The sequence below is a fragment of the Callospermophilus lateralis genome, chromosome 6 (genome assembly GCF_048772815.1).
Source record: "Callospermophilus lateralis isolate mCalLat2 chromosome 6, mCalLat2.hap1, whole genome shotgun sequence".
In the NCBI taxonomy this organism is placed as follows: Eukaryota; Metazoa; Chordata; class Mammalia; order Rodentia; family Sciuridae; genus Callospermophilus; species Callospermophilus lateralis.
The window spans coordinates 1,394,537-1,414,664 of NC_135310.1; the positions used below are offsets into that span (position 1 = coordinate 1,394,537).

At 54.7% G+C, this 20,128-nt stretch overlaps 1 protein-coding gene across 1 annotated transcript in view; it reads right to left on the bottom strand.

Moving 5' to 3' along the window:
- The window catches only part of Smoc2 (SPARC related modular calcium binding 2), a 91,811-nt gene that overhangs the window by 42,743 nt on the left and 28,940 nt on the right, over positions 1-20,128 (bottom strand). The window lies entirely within an intron of this gene.

The following is a 20,128-nucleotide window of genomic DNA, read 5'->3' on the forward strand; positions in this document are numbered from 1 at the left end:
GAGGACAGGTGCCCAATGTTCACAATGTGGTCACCCCTGGATAATGCAGCTCAACGGTGGTGATCCTTAAATAGCCATGTCACCGGCGGTCAGTAGACAGCAGTGGTGTCGGGAACCTGTGCTTAGTCCTGTGTGCCCGGCATGAGCCACGAGAGTTCTAAAACTCACACAGGTGTTAAACAAGGACAGGTAAAGTCCCCGAGGCCGGCGTTAGTGTGCAAAGGCTCAGCCCACCTCCAGCGCAGCCGGCTCCTCCTGGGTCCAACTCGTCTGACCTGCATCCCTGTGTTTGCCACCACACACGTGTGCTCCTGACTGGCCCACACCTGAGCTCCAGCCAGCGGGTATCCAGGGACCGAGGCCCACCCTGACTGATCGTGGCCACACCAGGATCACCACAGAATAGCCAGAAGTCTCCACTCAGGCTGAAAGACACACTGCAAGGTGCAATGGCCAAGGGCGGCCAGCATCTCTCTCCCAAAGGGAAAGGTCTTCCACAGCCTGTGCTTTACACCCACAGGAAGAGGCGCCAACTCCGTTCCAGGTTGTACCAGTGTGAGCGTGGTCACAGGAAGCCGCTGCAGGGCCCTCGCTCCAGCCCCACCCAGCCAGAGGCAGCAGATGCAGTGCACCACATGGACACCCCAACACAGGTGACTGTCACACCGGACACAGGGGACTGTCCTGAGGCTCAGGGAGACCACGGAGGCAAGCTGTGTCATATGGATCATGTTCCACCAATGTTCACTGTTGCCGCAGTCTGGCTGGGCACAAATCACGAGCCACTCAAGCAGGAACAAACTTTGTTTCCGAACTCCCCTGAACGCCACCCACGCGGCCCTTCCAGGGACACCACACACCAACCGGAACTCCCTCCACCGGAACTTCACCAACCAACTGGAACTCCCCAGGAATTCCCGCGAGAACTCCAAACTAGCAGGCACCCGAGGCAGACAGCAGGGGTCTATGTACAATTGAACACACAGCCTGTTTCAATCCAGCTTCATCTTAATGGCTCCCCTCTCAACCATTACTTCTGGCAAAATGCCAGGGGCCATTCCGACTGGCTGTGGCTCTCAACACACTGTCTTGTTTTTTATTTTTCTAATGCTAAAATAATACCTGTGTAGACAAGGCGCACAACTTGCTCTGAGATAAAAATCATAGTCAGACCCAGACTCTGCCTTCACCAGTGGTCCCCTCCAATGGCGAGATGACATGGACGGTCTCATGATCACCATCTGCTGCCTGTATCCCCAAAGGTCCTCACTAGATTCTGAAAGCGTAGGATTTGCACGTATCACTGGAAGAGATAAGAAAGTCTTCTTATTTTCCCCTTAGGCGGCTCTTCAGAAAGTGCAACAGTGATTCCCTTGCAGTGGCCTCCGCTGGCAGGCGTGGCTGAGGAAGCCGGAACCACACGGGGTCTCTCCAGACCCACTGCTGAAGGGTGGCCCCAGAGAAAAGGGATCTCTCAACTCTCAAAGTTGGTGCTTAAAACTGGTTTGTAACAAGAAAAGAAGGGAAAAATGTAAGTCTCCTGTTTCTGCACATTCGAGTGTGACTACAGCTCAGCAAATGCACAGACATAAACAGCAATCTACCACGAGTTACGTGGCTGTCTTGAAGAGGCACTGCCCAACAGTGACTGGGAAACAGGCAAGAAATAAGAGACAATTCCACAGAGCTGTCTTTCCAAATTGCTATAGAAGGTACTTTAAGAGCATGTGAAGAAACGAAGGAAGATGGGTTGAGCGCTGTTTTTGGAGGAACAGATCACTGCTCTGTGGAAGTCCTCTCCCTGGAAGGAAGTCCTCCCTGTGGAAGGAAGTCCTTGTGGAAGGAAGTCCTCTCTGTGATAGGAAGTCCTCTCTGTGGAAGGAAGTCCTCTCTGTGGAAGGAAGTCCTCTGTGGAAGGAAGTCCTCCCTGTGGAAGGAAGTCCTCTGTGGAAGGAAGTCCTCTCCGTAATAGGAAGTCCTCTCTGTGGAAGGAAGTCCTCCCTGTGGAAGGAAGTCCTCTCTGTGGAAGGAAGTCCTCCCTGTGATAGGAAGTCCTCCCTGTGATAGGAAGTCCTGTGATAGGAAGTCCTCCCTGTGGAAGGAAGTCCTCTCTGTGACAGGAAGTCCTCCCTGTGGAAGGAAGTCCTCTGTGGAAGGAAATCCTCTCCGTAATAGGAAGTCCTCTCTGTGGAAGGAAGTCCTCCCTGTGGAAGGAAGTCCTCTCTGTGGAAGGAAGTCCTCCCTGTGGAAGGAAGTCCCCTCCGTGATAGGAAGTCCTCCCTGTGATAGGAAGTCCTCCCTGTGGAAGGAAGTCCTCTCTGTGATAGGAAGTCCTCCCTGTGGAAGGAAGTCCTCTCTGTGGAAGGAAGTCCTCCCTGTGATAGGAAGTCCTCTCTGTGGAAGGAAGTCCTCCCTGTGAAAGGAAGTCCTCTTTGTGGAAGGAAGTCCTCCCTGTGGAAGGAAGTTCTCCCTGTGGAAGAAAGTCCTCTCTGTGATAGGAAGTCCTCCCTGTGGAAGGAAGTCCTCCCTGTGGAAGGAAGTCCTCTCTGTGATAGGAAGTCCTCTCTGTGGAAGGAAGTCCTCCCTGTGGAAGAAAGTCCTCCCTGTGATAGGAAGTCCTCCCTGTGGAAGAAAGTCCTCCCTGTGGAAGGAAGTCCTCTCTGTGATAGGAAGTCCTCTCTGTGGAAGGAAGTCCTCTCCGTGATAGGAAGTCCTCTCTGTGGAAGGAAGTCCTCTCTGTGGAAGGAAGTCCTCCCTGTGGAAGGAAGTCCTCTCTGTGATAGGAAGTCCTCCCTGTGGAAGGAAGTCCTCTCTGTGGAAGGAAGTCCTCCCTGTGGAAGGAAGTCCTCTCTGTGGAAGGAAGTCCTCCCTGTGATAGGAAGTCCTCCCTGTGATAGGAAGTCCTCCCTGTAGAAGGAAGTCCTCCCTGTGATAGGAAGTCCTCTCTGTGGAAGGAAGTCCTCCCTGTGGAAGGAAGTCCTCCCTGTGGAAGGAAGTCTTCCCTGTGATAGGAAATCCTCCCTGTGGAAGGAAGTCCTCCCTGTGATAGGAAGTCCTCTCTGTGGAAGGAAGTCCTCCCTGTGGAAGGAAGTCCTCTCTGTGGAAGGAAGTCCTCCCTGTGGAAGGAAGTCCTCCCTGTGGAAGGAAGTCCCCTCCGTGATAGGAAGTTCTCCCTGTGATAGGAAGTCCTCCCTGTGGAAGGAAGTCCTCCCTGTGGAAGGAAGTCCTCCCTGTGATAGGAAGTCCTCCCTGTGGAAGGAAGTCCTGTGATAGGAAGTCCTCCCTGTGGAAGGAAGTTCTCCCTGTGATAGGAAGTCCTCCCTGTGGAAGGAAGTCCTCCCTGTGGAAGGAAGTCCTCCCTGTGGAAGGAAGTCCTCTGTGCTGTCAGTCCATAACTAAGTGGAATGATGCACCAGTTGATGAGGGTGGAACTTCTCCCCCAGCAGACATCTCTGGAGCACTCATGGCTCACTGTAGTGTTTGCCTGGCACTTGGTCAGAATTTTTATGAGTGCACAGAATTTACAGTGTGATTATCTGGCCACAAAATGCTTTCTGTGCTCCATCCAAGGACATACTGTATCTATGGAAGTGGTTCTGGAAAATTCTTGAAATGACCCTTCTGAGGATTTTATGTCATCTTTGCAGGATCCCCATGAGCAAAATAGGACTCATTAAGTCAACAGCCTCTTAAAGTGTTCTGAGCATCTTATAACGTATCACAGATATCGCAGCAGAGTCAGAAGAAGCCCTGAAGTCCTGCAGGCATCTCGAGCCATGAAGACGGCCACCCTGTGGGATCTGTCTGACGACCTGGTTCTGGGGGGAATCGAGCTAACTAGAGGATGCAACCTTGCTTTCTTCTGGGAGGAGCCGCAAAGAAGGCGAGGTCTTCACACCCACCAGTACAACCCGGAACACAGGCCCGGCAGAAGCAGCCCACGCTGCGGTCCCCCTCACCAGCCCAGCCCGGCCTGTCTTCTGCAGGGACCACTCGGCCACTCTCAGGAACTACTGGGCTGAGTGTGGGGAGCTGCTCCAGCTTAGCTCTTCCCACAGAACCAGCCCTCACTGCAAGGCCCTTCCAGCACACCAGATGTCAGAAGGAGCCTCCGGACATGTCCAGGAGAAGCTGACCAGTAAGGATCTCCCATCTGCCAAACACCACAGCAGAGAAAGAGAAGCTGAGACGCTACTTGGAACTGATGGTGGAGCCAGACAGCGAGTTCCTCTCTGGTAGAAGAGGGCTATGTGCACTGAGAGTGGATAAAAAGTCCGTCTTCAGTGAGGTCTCGCTGCTGGAGAATCAGGATGTGAGTGGAGAGCACCTGGTACAGATACCGGGGGGACAGGGAGGCGTGCAAGGGCGGAGGCAGCCAGGGAAAGATGGTGAGGGAGGGTGGGTGGACTCAGGAAGGAGGGGCATGCAGAGGGTCCCCTGATGGGGTCAACTTCCTGCTTGGTGGAAGCACTTGTGGACACAAGCGGGGACCCAGGCAGACAGCCCCTCTGTACCGTGCTCTGTGTGGGGTCCAGCAGAAACTAGAGCAGCCAAGTGGACAGAGGGGCACCAATCGTAAGAGTGAGCAGCTCGTGGACAGGGAGGAGACGGAAAGGAGGGGATTCCAGAGACCATCATAAATAGACCAAAGCTCCCCACTGGATCCCCAGCCCTGGAGAAGTCTCTGTGTCTCTGTCACCTTTGCTCTGTGTCCTGCTCTTCAGTTCTTTGCTGAACAGAGACAACAAACCCCGACCCCTGACGGCCACAGGAGGACTTAAGGTCAAGCTCTGGACCAGCGGCCAGAGGCTCCAAGCTGCTGTTCCAGCCCCAGATCACCATCTTGCTAGAACGTCAGCAAGAGACTCATCTCATGAACACAGTCCACATCCCACTGGGCGGATGAAGTCAGCGAGATGTGGTGACAAACTGTCTCTGGTGTCGCCATTGTCACTGCATAAACCTGGGACATGCCTATTAGACACAGAGATACAAAGAGTAAAGAGTTGTAGAAAGAAAAACAGGAGTCACGACCCTAAAGGCAGATCTTGAGCCCTTAGCACCGGGAGGCAGCGCTGCTTACTCCTGGGGCTGACTCTGCCACTCCGGTCCTGCCGCTCAGCTGCCCTGCCCTGAGTATGGCAGGGACCCGCCCTGGGCGCTTGGTCTCGGCTGTGTGCCTCCTGGAGCAAGCTCTGGACACATAATCAGCACTTTGGTGACCGTCTTCCTCCATATTTTCTCACTAAATATTAGGCTAAGAACACGATTCCAATTCCAGTTTACCTCCACGAATTTCAAGTTTTACGACCATAGAACAACTTTTTATTTTTAGAAAACCACCTTTGTAAGGTTAGTAAAATGCCTATTTGGGGGAAAAAAAAGTTTATTTCCAAAACTAGCAAAAGATGTCAGTGGCTTACCCTGTGCCTGCCAGTTGTCCAAATCATGTGGCCACCAAAGGGAACAGGGGTCGGGAGAAAGCCCAAGAGGCTCATCCTCCTGGCAGGGGGCAGGGGGGGGGGCAGGATTCCGGTGGCAATGCTGAGGCACTTCTAGAGCAGCAGCTACACCTGGAAGAGGCCTTCGGCTGTGGCCCTGTTCCAAGCCCTGTTCCGGAGGTGCCGGCTCCCAGGGAGCCCAGGAACTCAGCAGCCCTTGAGACTCATTGGACCCCCCAGTCTGCACGCCAGCCGAGGGCCCAGGACTCCGACTCCAGCACTCACGGGGCTCCACCACTTCTGTGTTCCAGCTCCCAGTGTCCCTGCTTGGCAGCCTGTGCCCTGCCAGGGTGCCTCTCAGGACCTGGGCATGTCACCACAGGTTGGATGGGATCTGTCCTTGAGGACGTTCCTGGTGCAGAGGGTGGCTGGTGGCGTCACTCTTGTCACGGGCCCTGCAGTCCTCCTCCACATATTCTATCCTTGGAAAGCTTGGTGGCCTTCCAGACGTGCCTGGCTTGTAAGGGACTGCCTAAAACGGTTGCTCAGCAGCTGCAACGCCTCAAGAGTTCTTCAGAAATCCATGGCAGGTTTCGGGAGGGAGCCCACACATCACCCTCATAGCTTCAATTATTAAATAAATCGGCACGAGACACAGTGTGCTTCATATTGACCTCATCCCATGTCTAAGTTATACTGGTAGGTTCTGTTTACTATTCACGCTTATCTTCTTATTTATGTCTACACTGAGTACAAAGAGCAAATTAAGCAAACTTAATTTTTGATATCCAAGAGTTTTTATTTAATTCTATGATAATTCTTTTGAAACTTTGGCAGGCTGTGCTGTGTGCAATGGAGAACAGGAGACCCTCAGAAGACACATCGGGTGGAGCCTCTGCTCTGACCAGCCTGGGCATGTGGCCTCTCTGCCTACTGTCAGCAGTGGGAGTCACTGGCCACAGAACCCTCCCTGCTCTGAAGGCATGTGCCCCCCACACTCGCATCCTCACTCAAGGTGAGGAGGGGCCTGGGAGGTGGTTAGCCTCGTGGGACGTCAGCGGGAGCTGCTTGCCTCTGCCACCAGGTGAGGCACAGGGGGAGAGAGCCACCTGGGAATGGGAAATGAACCCTGGCCACACAACAGGATGCTGTGCTGTGACCTTGGACTTCTGGCCCTCAGGACTATAAGGGCCAGTTTATGTTGCTCCGAAGCCACTCCAGCAAGGTATTTTGCTACAATGTCCAACAGACCAGAAGGCATCAGACCTGCCTCATGGAATGGCCGGAGAAGCTGCTGGAATAGCAAGAAGGACCAGCGGTCCTGCTGGTCCTGCTCCTCGAGGGGGCTGGGGAGCCCCTGCCCTGGCTCTCAGCGGCTCCTTGATTGGCAGGAACACTGTGTCCTAAGAGCTTTCTGACAGGAGGACTTAGTTCATTTTTATTAAGATAACAACTTTGTTATTTAAATGGCAAACCTCTGAGAAAACTGTCGACAAAAGATGAATCTTCATCTGGTAAAAACTATATTTTTAAAATCCCCATCAAGCCCAATGGTGAAAGGCTTCGTGTTTCACTCTAAGGTTGGGGACAACCTCACCACTTTTTGTCATTATAGAGGACGTCCTAGGCCATGCAATAAAGGCAAGAAAAAGACTGCAATAAAGATTGGAAAGAAAGACACAAAGCTCTTTAATCACACAGGACAGGGTCGAGTATGTAAAAACCAAAGGGAAAAAATGCAGAAGTAGCTACAAAAAAAAAAAAAAAGACCATGCCTCTTCTACATGTCGCACCGTTAGTCGGAAATTGAAAAATTAAAATCCTTTGCTGTAACATCAAAAATATAAAATACTTACAAATAAACTTGTGAAAACATTAAAAATTAAAAGGCATTGCTAAGAAAAATTCAAGGAAACTTCCATAATGGAAAGATATAGCAGGCTAATGGGAAAGAAGATCAATACTGTCCCAGCTAATTTCCCCAAAGTGATCAGTGAGTCTAAAATAATTCCTATCAAAATCCCAGGGACTGCATTTTAGTAGAAGTTGACATTTTAAATTCTAAAGTGTATATGGAAATGCAAAAGACCCAGAAGATCCAAAGAATGATTCCTTCTAAAGAGCAAACTTGGAGGACTACCATCCCCACGTTTGAGAAGTTATCATCAACCCCGCCTGGACAGTATGTTAGTGCTAAAGGACAGGTAAACAGACGGAAGGAATGAAGAGAGCCCACGACACTGAAAGTGCATGTCCAGCTGCTATCGGACCAGCACCAGGCACTGACCTAGGAGGGGAAAGCCTCCTCGGCAGATGGTTCTAGAACAGGGATGTCTACTTGCCACCCACGGGAAGAGGCCAGCATGCCACCCAGAGCCTGCTTGGGTGAATCAGAGATGCCAACGTGAAGATAGAAATGTAAAGACTCTACTGGAAAATGGAGGGAATACCAGGGGACTCTGGGCTAGATGACATCTTGGGCAGAGTGGCCACAGCAGAAACCCTGGTGAGTCGGACGTCATTAAAACTTAAAATAAGTGCTGACCAAAGGACACAGTCAGGAAAGCGGGAGGCAGGCCGCAGACTGGAGAATGCTCCCAGTGCAACCTCAGACACAGCTTCTAGAGTCCTACCCAGCCAGACCCACTACAGACAACCACCCGAATGCTCTGCAGACCCGTGAAACACCAGGGCACGCGTCGGCAGGCCGTGTAACACTGGGGCTCTCGTGGGCTCCCCCTCACAGGACAGCTGGTGAGGAAGGAACCTGGAGTCTTGTAGTGACTCGCGCCCCTGCCTTGCCTTCTTCGGGAGGACCCCCTGTTCCCCGATACGCACTCCCTGGGGAAGACCGCTCTCAGCTGGGGGTCGGACACGGAGGGAACGTGAGCAGCCATCGCCAGGTTCAGCAGCACATGCACTCTCTCTGTTTGCACTGACGCTGGGGCCTGGTGGGCTGCCTGTGTTGGCCAGGGAAGCTTCTCTTCAGGGAGCGAGGATGAGACCGTCCAGCGGAGGTGGACTCGAGCTGGTCTAACTTAGAAACAGTTGACAGGTCCTCCCAACTTTATCACAGTCTTGTAAGGCCACCTGTGTCCCCAGCTTGGCCTCCTGGGTGAGCTCCCTGTGGCCTGCTTATTTCCGCTGCCACTGAATGCACTGCCCTCGTCTGTGGGCTGCGGCCTGGTTTTGCAGCCTGCTTGCGGCTCTGACGCGCATTGACTAGTTTGTTTACCTCCAGTGTCCGGTGCCAAGTCCCAATTACTGTTGCAATCACAACTGGAAGGCTCACAAGTGCCTCATTTCCTCAGCCGGCCCCACATTGGCCCCAGATGGTGCCTCCGTGGGCCCCTCCGACTCCCTTCAGTTTGCCCCCAGGATACGTGCAGCCTTACCTCCAGGAAAAGCAGATTCACGCCTGGCCTGGCTCACGCTCCCACCTCCCAGGTGCTGGGGCTACCCGAGGCCGGGTGCTGCTCCCTCCTGAGTCTTTGGCCCCAGCAGGTGAGCCCACCGTGGCCTGGGCCTGCTAGCATGGCAGGGCAGGCAGGGCTCAGCATCACCTGGGTGCCCCTGCCACGGGGGGCCTCTGCTGTTGCCACGAGGACATCCAGGTGTTCTTGTTTGTGCAAGAAAGATGAGAACACGTGACTCCAACAGGCTCTGTGCAGCCCTGGCCTCCAGCAGAGCCATCCAGACTGGCTGTTGCTGGCCAGCACTGACAGTGCGGCTGTGGGATAAGAAGGAGCAGCTGTCTGAGGTGGCGGTCACCACATCTCCTAGAGTCTCCGTACCTCCTCACAGCATTTCCTGCCTTCTCTCCAGTGGTCCTCCTGACGAGGCCACCAGAAACGGTGCTGCTCCAGGCACTAATCCTCTCTTTGGCTCGTAGCCCTGACACTGACGTGCATGCATGGTGCTCCCTGAGCAGCCTGTCTCCAGCCAACGCCACAGACGAGGCCCTGGGACGGCACGAGGATGTGAGGCTGGGGAGGAGTGTCCCCTGCAAGGTCAGATCCACAGGCCTGCCTCAGCCAGACCCAGGACTTCCCACAGGCAACCTAAAGCCACCATACCTGTGCTTTCAAACTCTGGTAGCATGCTTTCAGACTTCTGTGGGACCCACCTAAGAGACCATGACACCCTGATCCAGGCAGGGACTTGTAGACACATTGCCTTGGTGACCATGATCAAAACAGAGGAAGCTTATTAGCTGCAGGTCACATCAGAGGTGTAGGGTTGTGCTCCTGTGGCCACAGACCCAAGGTCACCTGCTGGGCACCACATATTTATGCACACTGACCCTGTCGGTCTGCTGACTGCAGGACGGGACATGCACCCTGCTCCACTAGTCATCACAGGAGCATGGATCATATTAGGTCCGTGCCATGGGAGTGACTCCTGGCCCTGGCACTGACCTTGATTTTCCCTGGAGATGCCATCTCCCGCGCGGAAGGGAGCTCTGGGGAAGGTCTGACGTTTAAAAGGTTTCATGATTTAAAATGAGAGCCCCTTCTCTCAGATCCCACTTTAGGAAGGCACCTGCCTCTCACACTGTGTGGCTTTGGGAGCCAGGCGAAAGGCAGCCCTCGGGTGTTGAGTGCTGGGTCCTTAAGTCCCATCCTATCCAGTCACGTGTCACTGCTTTCCAGATGAGGTGACTAAATCGGAGTCACTGAGGAATCTCCCCATCCAGGCCACGAGAGGCAGAGACTCACTGCCCCCAGGTCTCCTGCTCGCTGACCCGAGAGCTACGCCCCAGTGTCAGGGTGAGGCCTTCTCTACCTGTATTTCCAGATGATCTATGGTCAGCACTGTTAATTTAGAGTGAGAAAAAGCACACAATAAATGTGTCTTTAAGAACCAAGAACAGGGCTCCTCACGTTCCAATCCCCTGCGTTATGAGGCCCCTCCTGTGGCCGAGACGGAGGCAGGAGCTTGAGCAGGAGATGACCAGGGGGAGGAGGGGCACACAGACCCAGACGGGACACGTGGGGCTGGCTGTGCCCTCCACCTGCTCCCCCTCCAGTCGTCTTTCCAGCATATGGGGACCTGTGTCCTGGGTCTGCTGGGACGCAGAGAGCGGCTCCTCTCCTTGTAACCACAGCTCCCTGGATGGTGAAGGTGGTCTCCAGTCCATGTGACTGAGTGAGGCCCATCCAGGACACGCTCAGCAGAGCTGGCCAGGTCAGGGCTGCAGACTGGCCTGCAGCACGCCTTCCCTGTTCTTTCTCTCCGGCTGCCGGGCCAGCTCTGGTCCTGGTTTCCTGTCGTCCCATTGGCCTGCCAGGTTCGGCCCTCCCTCCCGCGCAGGGTCTACCCACTTCCTCCAGCTCCACCTCCAGACAGACTCCCGAGGACTCAGAGCGGTCACTCCCAGAGCACAGGCACTCCTGAGGACCCAGAGTGGTCACTCCCAGAGCACAGGCACTCCCGAGGACCCAGAGCGGTCACTCCCAGAGCACAGGCACTCCCAGCAGGACGGGGAAGGCTACAGGACTGCATGGGCGGACCTGCTGCAGAGCACCTGCTGAGGATGAAGGAAGCCCCTGGAGGGGACAGAGGGCCCACCCACCCTGGGCCCTGTCCACCTCTGGGGCAGACCTATGGATCCATCCCCTCAAAAAGTGGACTGTGGCTTCCATCTGGCCAGCGTCTTCTGGCAAGCAAGGAGAAAGCCCCTGGCTCCCTGAGCCTGAGTTCCAATGGGACACCAGGAATCAACCAGTGAGCAAACCAACAAACATGGTCATCGGGAAGAATTTGGGAAAGAGACAGAGGAAGAAGGCTCCGGGGAGAGGGTCAGACCTCGGACAGAGGAGGCTCCCCAGCCCAGGCTGCAGAGGCAGCCTTGGAGTCAGGCCGAGTGCCGTGCTGGGGTCACCGTGGCAGGGACAAGGCAGCGGGGAGCCAGCGGGTCTTAGGCCAGGATGGGGCTTGTGGGCAGATTCCTCCTCCCAGCATCCCCCCCGACGTGAGGCGGAGTTGTGAGAGCACCCGTGTGGCCAGGGCCCACCTCCATCCCTGTTCCCTCTTAGGTGAGATGCTTTTAGCTCCTGGTGACCACGATGGCCAACGGTGGGTGTCACTGCTCCACTCCTAACTCCACGACGACAGCCGTGGCAAGCCAGTGTCCCAGACAGGCACAGCAGGAGGGCACGGGGGCACGGGATCCTCCTGTTCAGAGTGGCGAGCGTGGCGCATCTGTGCAGGGTTCCCTTCCGCGTGCTGGGTGTGCCTGACGCACGTCTCTGGCCAGCCCCTGGGTGATGCTGGAGACAAGCCTAGGTCTGCGCGTGCTGCAGCCCTGTCCACAGGGGCCTCCCGGCTCAGGACTCTCGCAGCACTGGCTCTGTACGCAGGCTGTCTTCACCAGTCAGGGCGTCTCTGTGGGTCTCCTCTTAATCACATAACAGATGAGATGATCAAAGAAGGTAAGAAGTAAAATAAAGAAAATGCCTCTTTAGGTTTTGATTTGCTCAAAACAGCAGATGGAGGAGGGGGAGGTGGGGGAGACCTTGAGACTCACAGTTTTAATGAAGGAACGTGATTCGCATGTCCACTTTCAGCAAAAGATCAAAGCAGCATTTTCAGTGCTAAGGCTTTGCCCATAAGCAGCCTATATTTATGATCTGCTTATAATTTAATTCCAAAGAAAGATTTTTAAGATAAGAACTCAGACCCAAGGTCACTGCCTTCATGAACTAAGCATGCCTCCTGCAAGCCTTACAGCAGAACAAGACGCATGAAAATGGTTTCACCAGGAGAACAGAGAGCCAGGGAGCTGCCCGCCTGCTGGAGGGCACCTGGGGGGGGGCGCTCCTGGTGCAGGTGCGGGGCACCTCCTCTTACCCAGCCCCCGCCCCTCTGAGCGGCATCACGCTGAGCACCAGCCCTTCCAGGGCAGTGCAGGACGCTCCCACTGAGGTCCATATTTAAAAAGGGGAAGGGTTGGATAAAATGGCTGGGTCCAGTCTCTCCAGAAAGAAAATAAAAACTGCAGATGTTCATTCTGACTTATTTCCTCCCTTATTTATCATAGCAAAGATCCAGAGTTAGAGTCACTTCTGACCTATAAATCGTCTCTGATCTGAAACGTGAATCCTAGACCCTGGACAGGGGAGAGGAAATCATCCTACCAGGCCCGGACTAAGACCTTGCAGAGGTTTTTGGGATCCGCCAGGGAGCTGCTCCCAGGTCACAGTCCCCTCCCTAGCCCACCCCCCTCCCATGCTCTGGAACCTACAGAGGGATGCTGTGTCAAAACCCGACCTCCCAGCTTCCTCTACCAGAGCCAGCCTCACAGACAGGGCTCCGGGATGGCCATGGTTACCTTGTCCCATTTCTTCCAGTCTCTCCTTTGCTCATTAGGCTTGTGCTTCCTGAGTCTCCCACCCTCTGCCCAGGCCCCAGCACAGAGCCCCCAGGGCTGCTTGCCCTCCCTGCCATGGGGCAGTGGATCTGTCCAGGTGCCTCCACACAGTGACCTCAGGCTCTTAGCAGCTCCCATCACCCTCCCAAAGCTGGGCTGTGCTGAGCCAGGCCCCTGTCTGTACTCCAGGCCCTCTATTTGTCTTTAAATAGGACCTGTAGGGATCAGTGAGGGAAACAGAAAATCATCCTGAAAATGTATGCACAGAAATGTTCCTTTATTTTCCTTTGAAATTCTGTAGCATTGGTAGACTGGATGCATTTGAACAAGTTAAGAGCACTGGTCTACTTCATACCCAGATGCCTATGGAAAGAACCCAATAGCTCACACTTTCCAGAAAGTCCCACATTAAGGCCGAGCCTTTATCCACCACGGTGACCGCAAGACTGAGAAGAGAGCCCAGCCTGCAGCTTCCTGTGAGGGTTGGATCGTCAAGTGCAGTCCTGTCCCACCCGGAGCACTAGATGCCGCTGCCCTCTCTCCTGCAGGTGCGTGTTGGATGGAGAAGCTGTTGAGGATGGGATGACTCTGCGTAAGGTCCCTTACTGTCACGGCAAGGAAGAGGCGAAGCCTGCAGGCTCCACCAGTGATCCCTGAGTCCCTCCAACCTCGCCGGCTCTTCCTCAAAGGAGCTGCTACAAGAGGACTCAAGGGATCATGAAATGCCAGGAGAAGACAGATGCCAGGGCAGGGCCATTTGGAAGGACAAGAAGCCACCCAATCTTGGGTACAGCCCTGATGGGGCCCTTTGTGCTCTTGGGACAGCTGCTGCTTTTAGCAGGAGCCTGTGAGCCTTGGCCTGCACCAGGGCTGGCCTCCTCCTGCCACGGGACAAAGGAAAGTGTACGATGTGTTTGCAAGGAAGTGACTCAGAGATGGCCAGCTCTCTTGAGATCACTACAGGAGAGGCCAGGAGAGGCCAGCGACCCCATCTTTCAAATCTATGGATGTAAAGGGACAAGAATTTCTACAGCCCTTTCCACGTGGAACACGCCCTTCCCCTCCTCCTGCACGGGCTCTCCCTCTGCCTCCCTGAAGGCTGGGTCCACGCTGGACACACGTCTGCTCCAGGAGCTACTTGGGTCTCAGCTCACAACTTACTGTCACTGTCCCAGTTTACAGGGGAGGACGCGGGACTAACATGGCCACATCCCTCATCTGGATCCTCAGAGCAGCAGAGCCTGAGCCAGCTGCTGACATCACTCCATGGGCCCTGCATCGCCACAGGACTCCTGCAGAGATGGCCACAGAGATGGACGGCCCCATGGGGGCTTTGCACTAAGTGGTGGTGGGCACAGACCACCATCCGAGCCCCCAGCCCCAAGTCCACGCTGCTTCACGTCCAGGATCAATCCTGTGGGCCCAGCTGGGACCAGGTGGGTGTTCCTGAAGTCAGACCGCAGTCCCAGGCTCGACTCAGGGAACAGCAAGGTGACCCATGTGGCTGCGCATCTATTCCAGGTCTCAGCCAGTGAGGCCCTGGCCTGGTCCTGCAGACCAAGAGTGAGTCTGCTGAGAGTGCCCTGGGGTTCAGTGACCAGCTGCAAGGCCAGGCAGAGGGGCTGGACAGGGCCAGACCAGGAGGAGCGTGCCTTTACCTTGGAGCATCCACCAAAGGTCTCCAGGAGGCTGGGACCAACTGGTCCAGTACCTTCCGTGTAGAACAGCCTGCTGGGAATTCTGGCACTCTTCAGTTACTTTCAGCCTGATTATTGGATCCGGAACCCCGGCACGGTCACAGCAGAAGAGCTGCCCATGTGCTGCAGGCCATGGCTCACCAAATGCAGACGAGGCGGGGCCAGGGGCTGCAATCTGGGACTTGAACGGCCACATATGTCTGAGTCAAAGACAATCTCAGTCTGTGACACGCGAACACCAGGGTGACACTGCCAAAAGCCTAGATGTCCTTGAGCCCTGCCCCCTCAGTGGAGCGTGGCCACTTCTCTCCACCAGAGGGGCTCCTGCTGTGGGGACTCCTTTCACCCTCAGCTGCCCACTGGTCTGAGCCGCAGGGAGGTGGCAGCATAGGGCCACCTGGCTCCTGTGATACACCCTGTTCCTGTCTCTGCTACTGCAGCAGCAGTTCTCAATGGGCCCCAGGGGTCCCAGGGTGCTGTGGGCCTTTATGACATCAGGCACCAGACACCTGGCAGCTGTCCTCTGAGTTGGGATGCTAAGTGCCAATACTGATCATAAGTATCAGCAGATTCAACTCTTCTTTGTGATACTCAGTACCCATACACGTGGAGTTATGAGGAATTCTATGCTAAAATGTCTGAATACTCCCAAATCACACTATGAACTTACACTGATTAAGAACATGAACCTCGTGATATGCATCTTTTTTGAATGACCCCACAGTGGAGTCTCACAAGAGTGGCAAATCCATGTGCCCCGTGCTCTGTGCACACCTGCTGGACTGAGTCCTTGCTCAGTCCTCACCCACTGTGTGAGTGTGGTGCACGTAGATGTCATTCCAAGGGGAGGAAGCCAGAGGCTGAGTGACAGCTGCAGGAGCAGGCAGTCCAGGGCGAGGCTCTGCTGCCTCCCCAATGCCCAGGATGTTGCTGGGAAGAGAACTCAGTGAGCACCCAGAGCCAGGGTCTTCATCCAGGTGAGCAGATCCACAGCAAGACACCTGAGAAACCTCTGTGACTGGCAGAGGCAGACTGGCTCCTGTGCCTGGGGTCCGGGACTGTGCCCAGCGGTCTGACTTTCAGACGAGCTCAGCTGCTCCAAGACACTCTGCCTTTTGGCTTTCCATGTAAACCAGACACTGGGCATCGTCCTGCCTTGAAATACGGGAAGGTTCTGCAGGGTCCTCTGCCCCTCCCTGTGCCCACACAGGACCTGACACCCTGTGGAAGGCACAGTGCCCACTGCACTGAGGTCTGGCACCAAGCTGTGCTTCCCGGCAGCATCATCACAAACCTGTTGAGTCACATTCATGTCCTTGTAAGACTTAGAGCTGCAAAAAGTAAGGCAGGAAAAAGAATCATTCAGACTACGTCCATCACGCACACGTGTCGCTCACGTTGGCACCTGAGAGCACCGAGTTGACGTGCCAGAGCAGCTGTGTGCATGGGGGCTGTGAAGATGGCCTCTGGGATGGCCACGGGCCCCCGCACACCCACCAGGCCGCTGCCTCCCCACACACCCTTCCTCGCCCCCTGGATCTGAGCGTCTGAAGCCCTCCCTGACCAGGGAGAGAACCTAGGGGACACTGCGGCAGAACTGGGCAAGCAGGAAGGCTCTGAGTCTGTAGCTTCTGGGCTTCAGCAGTAGCCAGGAAGCCCCCGCTCCCCAGCAAGGAAGCGGCTCTGCCCTGGGTCACAGGGCACCTGTGCCCTCCATGGGACTCTCACAGGTGCCCAGGTACAGGTGCTCTGATGGGGCAGGAGGAGCCCAGCTCCCAGCAGAACCCCAGGGGGATGGACATGCAGGTCCTCACAGAGGCCAGGACCACAGCGGGAACCCAGAGCCCAGCATTTTGTCCTGTGACCTCACATGGCCAGTCCAGGGTGCTTCCTGTTTTCCTGAGCCATTTTTAGCAGAGTAACTGGGTGCTTCGTGACACTGCGGCCACCTCTCCTCGCCTCCCCAAGTGAGCCAGAAAACTCTCACATTGGCGACCTTTGGTGCTCTAGAACATTCTCCAGCTCTGCAGGGCCTGGTGGAAATGCTGGCTCCCCAAGAGTTGCTGTTTCAAGTGCCTGCCCCCCACTCAGGGACCTGCCCTCTGTCCCGTCACAGATGTTTCGTCCCCTACAACCCTTGCTCTTGATCCACCAATGGCAGCTGCCCCCAGACAGCCTGTTGGCCCTCACAGGTCTCCTCCCCACCCTACCTGGGCACTGGGAGTCTGCCCGTCTCAGCAGCCCTTCGCCAGGTGCCAGGTGTTGGTCATGGCTGTGGAGAACAGGGCTATGGGGACATCAGGTGTGTGGCTTCCCCAGCATCCTGTCCTTGTCCTCTGGGGGTAGGGAGCCCCTGTCCCCCAGGGTCAGCCCTGGCAGTGGGCATGAGGCTGGAAGTCACCTTCTCCCAACTCCAGGGAGGGACCCATGACCCCAGCATATCCAAGGAGCAGTTCTTGACCCTCTGGCTACAGAGATTGGTTTGGGGATGGAACTGTGACCCAAGACAGTCACCAGAAACCAATTCCAGGGTTATACTTAAAAAAGAACACTTCATGGGACTGGAGTCGTGGCTCTGTGGTAGAGCACGTGTGAGGCCCTGGGTTCCATCCTCAGCACCACATATGAGTAAACAAAAAGATCCACTGACAACTAAAAATTATTTTAAAAAATCAAAAAGTACACTTCATGGGTTGCTGGAGCTGGAGCTCACAGGTAGAGAGAGCGGACGAGAACGTGGGCCAGGAATCGAGGAGCTTCCATGGGCCAGGTGTCCTTAGCTAGCACCTGCGTAGGCTCCAGGATGAGCGCCCGCACACAGCCACAGATGTGAGGAAAGCTAGCTGACCAATGGACTCCTCCTGGAACTGCTCACGCTCCAGGTGTGAGGACCTGCTGGTAAGAAACTGCTTCATCTCGCTACACGGTAGCATACAAAGGTTTAAGGCAGAGCCATAAATAACACTGCGGAGTGTCCCACATATTCTATGCATAAGAGTCATCTGGAAACCACAGTATGACTTCCCGTGCCCCCTCTGCAGGGTAGGGACTCAGCAAAGGACGCAGGAAGCTGCACTTTCCCAGGACCCCAGATGGTTGTGCCAGGTCACACCAGGAAGCAGAGTGCGGAGAACATGACCTGGGAACAGGCTGATGGTACCCGGGGGCAGAGCAAGACCACGTGCTGCCCACATGGTAAACAGGGCGGCACAGCCCGTCTCCACCTGTTTCCCCTGGATCATGGATCTACAAGGTTTCTCATATTATTTTTCCTGTTTGCTGGCCTTTCCTACCAAAGCCACTTGTAATTGTGGTGAGAGCTGTGCTCTCTCGGAGAGAAGGGAAGAAAAGGTTTCTTAAAACCACACTGCCCTCCTCCAAAAAGACAGATCAGTGCCAGGGGAGGTCGGGGACTGGCAGCCATAACATGCTTTAGATTCCCACTACAGACAAGGCTCAGGACGCGTTCTCAGTACTAAAGGTGTGTGACATCCGTCTCTCCTGCTTTAAGTGTTCTTTTCAGATTCTTTCTAGATCTTGCCTATGGATTATTGTAAACGGCCCAAATGTGTCTCCTTCCAAAGGGACTTTCCCCAGGAGCTGAGGCAGAGGACAACACAAGACAGGGCGCTGTCAAGGCACTCCTGGCTGACCAGGACCCTGGGAGGGCCGGCAGGCAGGCCACGCAGCCGTCTGGACTCCTTGGCTGCTCCCCCCACCTCCCCGCCACACCAGCCTGGCAGGTCCTTGCTCCTATGGCCCCATCTAAGCCATCTTTACCTCTGTCTGTACTCGGCCCCTCACCCCAGGGACAAGTTCTGAAATAGTCCCAGAACCCAGAGGCAGGCCTGCACAGAAACGGCCACGCCACTCAAAGGGACACAGGCCACAAGGGGAGGATGGGGTCCTTCCAACAACTGGTGCTGCCACAACCCATGTCCACATGCAAAGAAGAAAGAATCCAGCCGGGAACCTCACACCTTCACACAGTCAAACTCCCGAATGGGAGACACCCCACGTCCTGAAGAACACGGCTGATGAGCTGGGCATCGGTGCAGGGTGAGACAACGAAAAGTCACAGGGGCCAGAACGTAAGACGCCTTCACCCAGAATGCACAAAGAACACAGCGGCCCTGGCGGACGGCAAGACGCAACAGCCTGACCTTGGAGTCCACGGCTAAAGCGGTGAGCCACAGCCGCCCCTGCTGGACAGCTGAGGTCAACACCTCCAGCGCTGCGGACGCCTGGGGCAGCAGGATCTCCTTCACTGCCGTGGGAACGGGAACGCACAGCCACCCAGGGGACTGCCTGAGTTTCCCCAGGAAGCTGGACACACTGAGCAGATGGCCCAGTGGTCCTGCTCCTGGCACTGGGCCAAGTGAGTCGTGTCCACAAAAGCTTGTCTGTGGCTGTCTATAGCAGCTTCAGTCCTAACTTCCCCCAACTGGAGATGCCTTTCAGGAGGTCAGTAGGCACACTGGGCACATCCGGACCCTGGGACGTTAAGCAATGACACAGAGGAAATGGACAGACTGTAGCTAAGCGCAGGAAGCCACGCGACATGGCTCCAACCACCTGACCGTCTTGGAAAGGCCAAACCATGAGACAGGAATCAGAACAGAGGGGGCTGGGGAAGGGAGGGGAGAGCAGCTGGGGCAGCAGACGGCCGTTCAGGCTCTGAAACTCGGCTGCATGGCGGTGACGGCGGGGGCCTGCCACTGAGCAGTCTCCAGGCAGAGGACATGCCACCACAATGGATCGGCACGGCTGGCCAGGCCTGGCCAGGCTGATAGGCAGCTTCCATCCACACTGACTCGGTGCTGACTCCCAGCTTGCGCTGGGCGAGGCCACTGCTCCCCTGGGGACTCAGATTCGGTCCCCGGAGCCTCTGCTCCTTCCCACCTTTCTATTGCCCCAAACTGCAAATCTCTGTCACATATAAAAATGACTCAAAATGTCTTCAAGCTTCCATAAGGAGTCATCAATATTCAGTACTTTATTAAGTACCTACTAGATAGTCAACACGGACTTACACATCATAAAATAGCCCAAACAGGAAATTTTGACTAATTTGAAACATGGAGGCAAGACATGAAGAGAAAGAACTGAAGTAATTTATGGAATAGATTTGCTTCAGTCTACGATTTCTTACACACCCATCATTTCATACCACGTTTAGTCTGGTTGTGACACACTGCTCTTTTAAAAATTAAAGCAATGGCTCTCGATAAATATTTTAGCATTCATGAAAAAAATACAATAATTAAAAAATGCTTAAATTAAAAAGAATTTTGAGCTGGTAAAATCTCTTTCCAACCCAACATTTTAAAGGAATGGTCTACTTTCTTAGTTTTACAAATTGACTTCTCAAATGAAGAAAGTGTCCTTCCTTTTCTTGATGCAGAGTTGCACCAAACAGAAAAACAAAGTGATTTCCAAGTTTCCAAACAAAAGAGAAAAAAACGCCTTTTAGTTGAAAGTAATCTTGGAACATTTATTTCTCAAGTTCTGAAAGTTATGAGCAGTCAAAACAGGGCAAGAGGGAGTGTTCTCAGCTGAGGATCCCATCATGGACGGACCTGGGCCTGCTGTCCTCACCAGCGCCCAGCCTTCCCAGG